The sequence below is a fragment of the Cibotium barometz genome, chromosome 21, assembly GCF_041138505.1.
Source record: "Cibotium barometz isolate CiBa-2024 chromosome 21, ASM4113850v1, whole genome shotgun sequence".
NCBI classification, from domain to species: domain Eukaryota; kingdom Viridiplantae; phylum Streptophyta; class Polypodiopsida; order Cyatheales; family Cibotiaceae; genus Cibotium; species Cibotium barometz.
The window spans coordinates 57,051,953-57,065,173 of record NC_141066.1 but is presented as its reverse complement, the minus strand read 5'-3'; positions in this window follow the sequence as shown (position 1 = coordinate 57,065,173).

Here is a 13,221-nt window from a genome sequence, read left to right as displayed (position 1 = left end):
TTATAACTATCACTTCCACTCTCACTGGTACTCACATATATGTGCACATTCATAGACACTCTCACTCTCTCTCATTTTTCCATAATCAAAGAACTTATAATGTTGAAAGTCTTCATCTTAAAAAGTATCACATATTTTTTGCTTCAAAGACTACCACCTTTTGATTTTCATGGAGTCTTTAAGGGTTCTTAAATTTATGCCATACCACCTTTAAGTGACAAGGCCAAGTTTTGGGTTCCATATCTTGCTAACGATATGGAACTAGTATCTTTAGACCTCTATAAGAAGCCTTGGAGTGAAATTTTAATGTTTGGTTAGGGTGTGCAAAATTTGATGATTTTGGTAGAAAGTTTGCCTCAAAATGTCTTTTTTGCATTCATTGGGCTACTATTAGAGGGGAAGAATAGCTCAAACAAAAAAGATTCAAAAATGAATTTGTATCCACAACACTTTTTCTATTTCCAATTGTTTCCTTATCAAAACCATCTCAAATTTTTATATTATAATGTCTATAAAACACATTTTGGGACCTTTATCATTATTATTAGTGGTTGATTCTATCATTAAACACACAAACAATCAATAAAAGACATTACATGAGGAAAGCTAAATATTATAGTGAACTCTATTGGAATTAGGGTTGCAGGAAAGCACACAAAGCTTGGAGAAGAAGAAGCAAGAATGCACATAACACAAAGTGTATTAGATTGTGTCAATGTAAAAAAGATTAGTTAGCCCTAGAGTGATGGGCGTATATACAAGCCAGGGGAAAAAACCTCCTAAAGAGGGCAAAAGTGCCCCGGTGGTCCTAAGTGTGTTCACACACATCACTGCCTATATGGCAACAAATCCCCCCTGGGAGTGATGGTGTGAACGAGAGCTGGCACTCATGTATAGGGGAGTGCCATGCCCGAAGTAGATCAATCCACAAAGGGGAGCAAGCCCAAAACTTTGCGGAAAGCTTCGAACTTCTCACGAGGAAGCGCCTTTGTGAAAAGATCGGCGAGGTTGTCCTGTGTTGGCACATAGGCCAAGCTGATCTCTCCTACTGAGAGTCTCTCCCTGACATAGTGATAATGCACCTCAATGTGCTTTGTGCGAGCATGAAAAACTGGGTTTCTCGCAACTGCCAATGCACTCTGGCTGCTGTCAGTGAAAATAAAGGTGGCAGACTCCTGTCCAACACCCAAGTCAGCCATAAGCCGTCTGAGCCACACACACTCAACCGTAGCTGTGAAAGCTGCCCTATACTCAGCTTCACAACTAGAAGTGGCCACAGTAGGTTGCTTCTTGCTCAACCAAGATATGCATGAGCTACTGAGCATGAAACAAAAACCACTTGTGGACACTCTTGTGTCATAGCAACCAGCCCAATCTGAGTCCGAAAAAGCATGTAAATCTGTCGGCAACGATCCCCCCTTGGGATAAAACAACCCAAGATGTATGGTGCCACTCAAGTAGCGAAAGATGCGTTTAACTGCCTTCCAATACTGAGACCCTGGGCTATGCATAAACCTGCTCACCTGTGAGACTGCAAACTGAATGTCCGGCCTCGTAATGCATACATAAATGAGGCAACCAATAGCTGTTTGATAGAGTGTGACATCAAAGTGATCTCCAGCATCATGAAGACTCAACTTCAAACCTGTCTCCATTGGAGTAGCAATAGGCTTGCAGTCTTCAAGGCCAAATCTCCCGCAACAATGTCTCAATATACTTTGTCTGACACAAAGCAATACCTCCATCACACTGCTTAAATTGTATCCCCAAATAATGATGCAAATGCCCCAAATCTGACATTTCAAAAGAGGCATTCAAATCAGCCTTAAAATCAGCAATATGACTCTCATTTGGTCCTGTGAGCAGCATGTCATCGACATAGAGAGCAATGATTAGATGTACATCATCCACATGTTTAACATACAAAGTGCTTTCTGTTGGACTATTCTGAAAACCATGTGCAGTCAAATATGCATGTATCTTTTCATACCAAGCTCATGGAGCTTGCTTTAAAACATATAAAGCCTTTTTCAACCTGCACACTTTGTTTTCCTGCGCTCTTTGAACAAAACCACGAGGCTGCGATACATACACCTCTTCATGCAAATCTCCATTCAAGAACGTAGTCTTTATGTCCAACTGATGTACATTCCAACCATTATGAGCTGCTAATGCATAAATGCTACGAATGGTAGTCATACGATAAGTGGGAGCAAAGGTCTCATCAAAATCAATGCCCTTTTCTTGAGCATAACCCTTTGCAACAAGTCTAGCCTTATAGCGATCAACACTGCCATCTGGCTTTCGTTTCAATTTAAAAACCCACTTACATCCAATGGCCTTTTTACCAATAGGCAAATCACACAAAGACCATGTACCATTCTTCATTATAGCATCATATTCACTTTGCATTACAGCCAAACCAATTTTCTGAATTTTGTGCCTCATCAAATGAAAGAGGTTCTTCCTCTTCACACATACTAGACACAGCCAAAGCATAACAATCTGATGCATAAGAGGCATGCTGAAAACCTGAAGGAGTACGACTAGACATAGGTGCATCAATTTTAGTATCACGCAAGGTTTGCACCAGCCATTTAGGCATACCTCTAGCCTCCTCATTTTCAGCCCTATCCTCATGAATTACATCCTTTAAATCTGCATCAGAAATAGGCTGATCTATGGTGTCGTTTGAAATCTGCATAGGCTGAATATTAACCTCATTAGGACTTACATTTGAATTCCCACCTGTAAAGAGAGGCAACAACGTATCAAATACATCCCGTGAACTCACACCTGTCTCTTTGGTACATGATAACAAGGGCTGCACACAGCATCTTCCACAAAAACAACATCTCGACTAATCAAGATACGCTTTGACTGCTGCGGATGATACAATTTTTAACCCTTGCTTTCAGCACTGTAACCAACAAAAATGCATTTGACAGCCTTATCATCCAATTTTCTGCATTGTTGCACAGGCTCTAAAGCATAGGCCAAGCAACCAAAGACACGCAAGTGACCAATAGATGGCTTCCTGCCATGCCAAGCTTCATATGGAGTAATAGACTGCAAGGCCTTAGTGGGACACCTATTGAGTACATATGCAGCACACGTGACAGCCGCAAGCCAAAACGCATGTGGCAAAGCTTGGCTCTTGACCATACATCGTGCCATCTCCATAAGTGACCTGTTTTTCCTCTCAGCAACACCATTTTGCTGAGGGGTATACGGCACTGTACATGGGTGTTTTATCCCACGACTAGCCAGAAATGCATCAAACTCTTTAGACAAGTACTCCCCCCCTCGATCAGAACGGAGGGTGCCCACAGTACAATTGGATACATTTTCAACCATAAGAAAAAACTGTTTGAAGCACAAAAACACTTCAGACTTTGCCTTTAGTGGATATACCCATGCATGCCTTGAGTAATCATCAATGAAAGTCACGAAGTACAAGTGTTTACCAAATGACGGAGTTTGCATAGGCCCACATACATCACTATGTACAAGTTGCAATTTGCGAGTGGCCTGCACAGAACCATCCTTTGGAAACGCAGAACGCTGCATTTTGCCCAAAATACAGCCTTCACAAACATGTTTCAATGGTGTCTCAAGAGGGGACAATAAAGCAACCATATCAAATTTCTGCAAACACAGCAAACTAGCAAAGTTCAGATGACCAAAACGAGCATGCCATAGTTTTGCATCTAAAACTGCCTTTTCATCAGAAACTGCATTTGTTGAATCTTCCACACACTTGTCATAAGAATTGAGACTATACAGCCCACGAAACAAGGTGCCAGATACAATAATCGTATCACCAGAAGTCAAATCATGAATAGTACATCTGTCATCCACAAATTTGACTACAAGTCCAAGTCTAGCAAGCGCAGAGACAGACAATAATTTTACCAATGCCCTTCACTGGGTAAGAAGCATTATTGGCACATGTGATAGTATTCCCATTAGGGACAGCCTCAAGAGAAGTGAACATATCACGATGCGAGGTAATGTGCTTTGTAGCACCACTATCAAAATACCATACATGAGAGTCAACAGAAACTGCCAAACATGCCTCATGTACAGATGGGTCATACTGGCAATACACGCTAAACGCCCATTCTGTATCCTACACAACATTTGTAGAATCTGCATTTGTAGAAGCATCCGCTATTGTGGCTGCATTTGACTCTTTCTTCTTTGCCTCTTTAGCCTTTAGCTTAGGGCAATTCTTAATGACATGATCATTTGCCTTACAATAGTTGCACTTGGTCTTTTTCTTGCCTTTATCAAGAGCCTTCTCAGACTTATTGTTGCTACCTGTGGAAGGAGAAGAAGTTGCAGACCTACTAATAGGAGAAGAAACAGTGGAAGGGGCTGCCTTACCACTTCTTCTCTGCTGTTGAGCAGCAATAAATGCTTGATCAACTGCACACTGCCTGGCCCTGTTTTGCCTGGACTGCGCTTCTTGCAAGAGCTTGTTGACTAAAGTATCATACTTGACAGCATCAGGTCTGTCCTCATCAAGAAGTCTCCACGTGGAAGCAAAAGTCTGATATGTCTCAGGTAAAGCATCAAGAACAGTCTGCACAAGAGAATGATCAGGAATAATCTCACCTGCAGAAATCACTTATTCTTTGAGATCTTTAATCTCAGCAAGAAAAACATTCATGTCATCATCTTCTTGCATAATCTTCAATTCTAGCTCTTTACGCAGGTAAGCGATTTTTGCTTGCATACAAACCAGCTAGAATATCCCAAGCCTGTTTTGCTTTTTTAGCTGAACGAATATGTGGGGTGATGTTACGTTTGATAGAAAGTGCAATCAAGGCATGAGCCTGCGCATCTTTACAATCCCAACGGACTTGTTCCAGCAGTGGGTAAAACAGCAGCAACAGCAGAGCTGCTAGAACCTGCAACATCCTCAACAGATCCTACATCCACAAAACCTGGACGTACATCCATACCCTGCACAATGTTCCACACTCCTTTTGCAAACAAAACATGCTGCATCATGTATGCCCAAAGTGGGTAGTTGCTATCTCCATCCAATTTGTCATGATAACATGCGAAATACATCATTGCTGTTATCAGCCATGGCCACTGACTGAAACTGATGCAAAAGCTACCTGTAATGAAGCAAAGACTAAACAGAAAACAACTCGTGCTATGTAGCACGGTCCACAATAGAGTACGTATGCCTGTTTTGCAAAAAACTGCATTGTCTCAAAATTTCTGCAGAAAATGACGAAAACATCTGTGCAGAACTTGAAATGCAAAAACGGAGCCCGAAACGACCTCAGATGCGATTTCTGAGAACGCAAAGCCCTACGGGTTTATTTGCAGAGTATAGGGACCTGGAAGTGCTCGTGAAAGCTCACCTCAATCGGAGAACGTGAGTCGGAGGGTGCTGGCGGCGTAGCCCTGGAGGAGCCGATGCTGGCTCTGATACCAATTGTTGGAATTAGGGTTGCAGGAAAGCACACAAAGCTTGGAGAAGAAGAAGCAACAATGCACACAACACAAAGTGTATTAGATTGTGTCAATGTACAAAAGATTAGTTAGTCCTAGAGTGATGGGCGTATATACAAGCCGGGGGAAAAAAACCTCCTAAAGAGGGAAAAAGTGCCCCGGTGGTCCTAAGTGTGTTCACACACATCACTGCCTATATATATGGCAACAAACTCTACAATCTTCTAGACACTCTCATCCTAATTATCTCTATTAAAAGAGAGCTCTATAACAAGCTAGATGAGAATAAGCTCTTTTTTTTAAGAATAGTATTGTATTATAATAATAAAAGGGTTACATCATAACTCAATGGTTAAGAAAATCTATACAATCCCTACCTTCCTATATAAGCATGAAGGGGCAGGGTAGGGAGAGTACAAACACCCACATATCTTAACTTATGAGTAAAAAAGTAATGCCCTCGATAGCCTAAAAACACACTTGGGAAGGCCAAAATGCTTTCAAATAAGCATGGAAACAAGGGAAAAAGTTTTGGCCATCCATGATTATCGTCAAGTGAAAAAACCACCTCCTTGTGGAAAATAACTTTTTGTTTTACTTTCTTTTTACCCTTAAAAATCTTGTTTTTTTAGAGGCACTTAGTCCATACATCTATGTTATAGGCCGATCAAATCAAACTTATTTTAAGAAAATGTCCTTAAAAGGGTCTCCAAATAGGGCAACCATTTCTTGTCCATTCTTAGCTACTCATGAAGGGAGGACAACTCTGTAACTTCCCAAAGAATTTGTGGGAGGGTTGCCCCATCGCAACAAAAGCCTCCACATGTAACCATATGGACTTCATTTTATGGACTACTTTAGGATATCCTCCAAAGTAACATGGGCATTGCTTATGAGGTCTAACCATTCAAGCGTAGAAATTTTTAAAACTCAATTATTATGAGCTTAAGATTGTTAAAACACAAGGAGGCACACAGAGAGAGAGAGAGAGAGAGAGAGAGAGAGAGAGGGGACAAGATGATCATATATTGATTTTAAAAAGTGGGCTAGATACAACAAATACAAGAGAGAAGTAGGGGAAAAGATGATCATATATTGATTTGAAGTGGGCTAGATACAACAAATACAAGAAGGCATAACCATTAATATCGAAGAGTGTGACCATACACTGTGTGTTGGATGTGTGTGAATGTACTTATTCCTACGTTTCCCCTCTCTTAAATAAAGACACGGGTATTTTATTGTGACTAATACATGTGTATAAAAAAGGGATCTATAGCTTTATAGTTTTGCTAAAAGGATCAGTGTGTATATGTGTAATGAAAAAGGTATTTAATGTGAAATCTAACATTGGTACACTGGCTCTTCTCATTCTTCTATTCTCAACCACAAACATAATAATCATGATTCTCTCTCCTCCTCTTCTAATGAAGAAAGACTATGTTCCCACACAGGAAAAAAAAATTGACTCTCTAAGCCAATAGTGTAACTCAAATCGGGCCTGCTGATCGTGACATAGATCAAACTCCCCACGATCGTCCTGAGCATAGTGGGATCCTCCAACATAACCTACATCCGCACTAAAGCTTTCCATTTTGATCTAATGGCACCAAGATTGGCTTACAATTAGCCATCCCATATTTGGACAACATGTCCAATGCATACTGTCTTTGTGATAGCCAAATACCCTTAGGTGTGCGAATGATCTCAATTCCCAAAAAGTAGCGTAGATCTCCCAAATCCTTCATCTCAAACTTCCTTTTAAGAAGACTTTTCACATGCTCAATCTCTTCCAAGTTGTCACAATAAGATCATCTACATATATGGTGATGATCACAACACCCTTATCACTCTTGTGCACATACAAAGAGTGATCTACATCTGTCGTATGAAAACCAATAGTGATAAGATACTCAGCAATCTTGTCATGCCATGCTCGTGGAGCTTGCTTTAGTCTATACAAGGCCTTACAAAGCTTACATACATACTCTAGGTGACCTGTATCCTCAAAACCTACTGGCTGATCCATATACACCTCTTCTTGCAAGTCACCATGCAAGAACACATTTTTTACATCCATCTGATGTAAAAACTAGCCTTTAGCTACAGCCACTGCAATCACAACTCTCATAGTTGCCATCTTTGCAACTGGGGAAAATATCTCCTCATAATCAATCCCATGTGTCTGCGCATATCCTTTGGCTACCAATCTAGCCTTATACCTGCTTATGCTACCATCACTGTTATGTTTCACCTTATACACCCACTTACAACCAATAGCTTTCTTGCCTTCAGACAATGACATCAAATCCCACGTCTCATTTCCATATAATGCATCCATCTCCTCATCCATAGCTTTCTCCCAACACACATTTCCAATAGCCTCATTAAAACATGTGGGTTCTACAACCTACACAACTTTTTCTATATACGCATAGTGATGTGCCACATAACCATCATAAGTTAACCTATGCACAAGATTTTTGCCTCTTCCAGATCTTTGTAACTTTTCATTCATGGCTTCCATAGCCTTCTTCACACGAGATGTCCTCATTGCTAGAATCCCAAGCTCCTCATCAAGGCTCATCTCCGAGCCACTAGAATCTCCATCAACAAGAGAATGCTCTATAGAAATATCAGTCATACAAGCGGGTCAACCACTTTCTCCTTGTCTTTATGTGATGTACCAGCTACATTTTCATGACTAGTATTATGATGCAGCCTGCCACTCCATGGTCTATCAATAGAACCACTAGATGAAGACTCTCCTGGTCTACTCAATGACTATGATTGCTGACTTACATTCTGTGCAACCACATTTCCACTTACATTAACCCCGACAGCATCTTTTTTGATAGCATACCAGCTACTCATCTCATCAAAGACAACATCCCTGCTTACCCTCAATTCAAGTGTAGCAGGATTATAAATCTATATCCCTTTTGCTCAAGGGAATACCCAATAAACACACATTTCTATATCTTTGGATCTAGCTTGGTAACGTAACTCATCTGGCACATGCGCATATGTAATACATCCAAAAACTTTCAAGTGAGACAGATCAGGTTTCCTGCCAGTAAACCTCTCCTCTAGCATTATATCATGTATGGTTGCAATAGGAGTCTTTTTCATGATATAAACTATTGTAGACATAGCCTCAGCCCAATAGCTATGCGGCATATTCTTCTCTGCCATCAATTTTTGTGCTATCTCTACAATGTGCCTGTTTTTTCGCTTAGCAATCCCATTTTACTGCGGAGTGTATCTACATGTAAATTGTCTCCTCTAAATGCCATTCTTTCGCAAAGAATTCAAAGAACTCATTGGAGAAGTATTCTCCCTCTCCATCTGACTTTAGGCACTTCACATGCTTTCTTGTCTATTTTTCAACCATAACTCTGAAATTTCAAAAATGAGTTAATACTTCACTCTTCTCCTTCATGAAATACACCCACACTTTCCTTCTATGGTCATCAATGAATGTTATGTAGTACCTGCAAAACCACCCATAGACATAGTCTTCGTCGTAGGACCCCATACATCTAAATCCACAACATCTAGCACATTCCTGCTCACATTTTTGTTATGTGGAAATACATGTTTTGTTTTCTTTCCAAATTGACATGCTTTACAAACTTTCTACATACCTTCAACTTTAAACTTAGGCATCCCTGTCATAATTTCTTTAGTCTACATAGACTTCATTCTTTGCACAATACTCTTATGCCGAATGTTTGTATCTGCAACAACTCCTCAACCATTTGCAAACATTGCACTACTCACTTCAAACATATTTACATTCAATGTAAACATTATGCCCACTATGTTGCCTTTTGCAACCAACCTGTACTTATCTTTAAAGTCTTCTACATAGCAGCCACATCAGGTTGAACCGGACCTGCAAACCCTGCTCAATCATCTGGCCAACAAAAATCAGATTCTTTGTAATGTTTGGAACATGAAGTACATCTGCAAGGTACTTCACCTTACCATCCTGCATGGACAATGGCACATCCCCAACATGGGCAATCCAATGACCGGTGTCATGCCTTGTTTCAACAAAACTTGGTCTTTCAAGGCTTGAACCACTCACCAAACCATGACTTGTCATGTGGTTCGAAGCACTTGAATCAACATACCACACATCATCTTTACATGCTACTACATCATTTCCAGACAGCATTAACCACATGTTGCATAACAAACAACCTCTCATTATCCTCATTTTTTCTGCTAGAGGATGCATAGTTGTTTTGCTACACTTTTCCATTTCGCATGTCACTCTGCTTCTTATAGAAATCTGCCTACACATGTCTAGGCTTACCACAATAAAAGCAACCTCGTGTATCATTATGCTGTCTTTGCAAATTACCACGACCTTTTTGAATCCCCCTACCTCTAAACTAGCCTCTTCCACCTGTGTGTTGTTGTTGTGAATATTGAGATCGTTGCTGTGCTACTAACCATAATTCTGATTACCTGTTCGGCCACCACCTTGGCCACGTCCATGACCTCTACCTCGTCCTCTACCTGAACTTGTGTGTAGAGGGCTTGCTGCTCTGAACTGTTTTTGTTTTATGAAGACTGTTGATCTTCGCCCAAGTTCTTCTCTTTAATGATCAGCATCGACACCAAATCTACGAAGTTAGGAATGTTCTCCCGAGTTTGAATAGACATCTTAAACTGCTTGTATTGTGGCGGCCCGAGACCACATAAACACACTTCCACCTTATCATCATCATCAACAGAAACACCAATTGATGCAAGGGATTCCACAATGCCCTTGATCTTCACAAGACATAATCATTCACATACATATTCTTCTTCTCCACAGTATGAAGCTCATTCTTTAACTGAATCTTTTGTGCCTTGGTGTTAGTTTCATATAGCTTTACCAAGGTGTCCCATGCCTCCTTAGGTGACTTGGCATCCTGTATATGTTCAATCATGGTGTCTTGTATACTAATAAAAAGCCAATACATGACTTTCCTTGCTCCTTGATTCCAATCCTTAAACTCTTTTACATCTACAATTGTTGGATTAATCTCCGGTATCTCTAGTGCCTCCTCATGTTCACCTTCAATGTAGTCTCGGTAACCTTTTTCCATCATGAAATTTATCAATCTAAACCTCCAAGCATGGAAATTGTTCTTGTCAAGCTTCTCTGCAACAATCTGGTTTATTCCATCATTCAACATCTTTTCTAGCAACCCAGATTTTACCAAAAATAGCACTCTTGTTTGACCTGCACAAAGTGTTGTATTCTCTACAGCGGTACTATACTGCACCGAAACTATCACAACCAGTGACCTTACTTTGCATACATACACCTAGTGGCAACTTTGAGACCTCTTTGCAGTAGTACACACAGTGTCAATCACCCTTCCTGCAGTTCCAAACATAGAGTTCTATAGAGAATCGAAACTTAAACCCAGTGCCCAACCATGAACGCCTGTGAACTAAAAAATGGAGGTCTAGACGCATCCAAAATGCATTTTTGGCCCGAAAACTTCAGTCCAACAGACAATCTAATTGCCCTGTAGCTCTCCTCCCGTGAATAAAGCTCCTCAATCAGAGTTCATTACTGGTGCCTTCCGAAGAGCTCCAGACAAGGGTGTAGTAGCCAACACAAAGGGGGAAGAGTAGATGAAGCTCTTACCCTTGTACCACTTCTTGTGCTTCTCTGGTTTGCCGCTCAGCCCTTAGCATGAACCAGGCTCTGATACCATGAAAAGATGTAGGGGAGAAGAGATCTTGAGCTCTTGAAAGCACACACACAGTCACACAAACCCTAGAAGAACACACAAGATGAGAGGCTAAAAATTTTTCTTCTTCTCACACAACAAAAGAGGTCTACAAAAGAAGATAAAGTGACTAACACACATAATATAGTGTATACAAGTGGTCCATAATGTGAACACACTAAGAGGAGTGAGTAGATGTGGACTAGTTGGTGTAGTCAAGCTGTTGAATCTCTGGCAAAGATATGTCGGGCAAGCTACCATTAGGAGAAATGTGGGCTTAATTTTGGGCCTTTTAGTTCTAGAGAGAGAGTGGTGCTCAACCAATGAGGAGGCTTTCGTAAGGAGAAATTCGGCATTTTAAAGCAAGAATTCAAGGAAATAGAGTAAAATTATGCTCAAAATGCATCTTAGAATAACATTTACTCAACTTAAAATAATAATAAAATAATACTACCAAATCTTTGCACGTATGCTAAAGATAGTGGTAGTTAATGATAGAGAATCTCTAAGTTTTTTCCCAAAACTATCTCTAAGTTTCCTCCCAAAACTAGCTCTGATCTTCTTCGTCTCCAACATAGTCATTCTTTCTTTTTCTAAGTCCTCCAAATTAAGCTCTCATCTTCTTCTTCTGTGTGTCTTTTGCTACACAAAATGGCAACCTATAAAAAGCCTCGTACTAGTATTTGAGCTATTATTGTATTCAATAGTTATAATATGGATGATGGGACATGGATACCATCTACAATTACAATCGGGAGCTGGGTACTTTTATAGAATTATAGGATTAGGTTGTATCACGACATACAGAAGTCTCTTAAGGCATCTGTTTTGCAACAAAGAATGTCAAGCTTACTATTTTTATGCCTATCAAAGTGTTTGTTGACTTCTTCTTTGATGAAGAGATAAGAAATACTTCATTAATGTTTATTTACAAGTCAAGTAAGGCACTGGACTTTTTGGACAATGGTTGGGATAGGAGAAAGACAGAAGGCATCACTTCTGTTTTAGAGAAGTCAATAGTTTGTAAGTACATTATTGGCTCTCAAAACTTCATTGCAACCTTTCACTACACCAGATATCACTATGTTAATGGGTGGCAACCTTGTTCTATTTTAGATCAAGATTTTGAGTCAGATCCCGAGAATACGCCTCCTAATAATGGAGATATATTTGGAAGGGCAATTGCTACAATGTTGAACACACTATCTAAAACATCTCTTTCTCAAATTAGAGAAGACCTTACATACGAGGAGATTGAACAATTGCCAAAAGATTATATATTTACAATGGATACTAAAAAGGTAAACCATTTATATTTACATTCACCATTTAGTATGCTGTGCATAACATTATGTAATATAACACTAACAAAACCCCTTTTCTACAAGTGCCAAGGCGAAAAGAGAAAACAACTTTCTGCAAAGAATCTGTGTCTCATACTATTCACTTGATTAATCGTTGAATGATGACAATATTGAGACATTGTAACTCCAAAAGCAATTGTATATATGAAAGATTTTTTCCTTACAAAACAATGTCAGGTCTCTTACAAAATTAATGTTAATGTTACAAATGTAAATATAAGTCTAATGATGGTGACACCGATCAGAAGAGTCAGGGGCATGGGAGCAACGTCTCGTGATTAAGAGGTCGACTATGCTTGGGACTGAAGGGACCATCGATTTTGCTCCTCTTACAGCCTTTCCATTTCTTCCCAAAGTGTTTCTTCTCTTACCCTCTCGGCTTGTAACTCGACCTGCCTCCCGGAGTCCACCCACTCATCCACCTCCACTTGCAGCCTGACATCCTCATTCAGGGTAGGCACATGTTCTTGGACTTGTCTTTGCCGCTCCTAGTCTTGCGCTGACATATTCTCTCTGGAGCTTCCCTTGCAAATTCTTAATCTCTTCTTCTGCACGATCATGGAAAACAAAAATAATTCTTTGTACAGATTTTGTTCTGAATTGTTTTACATGCAAGGGAGCATATTTGTTCAGACTCA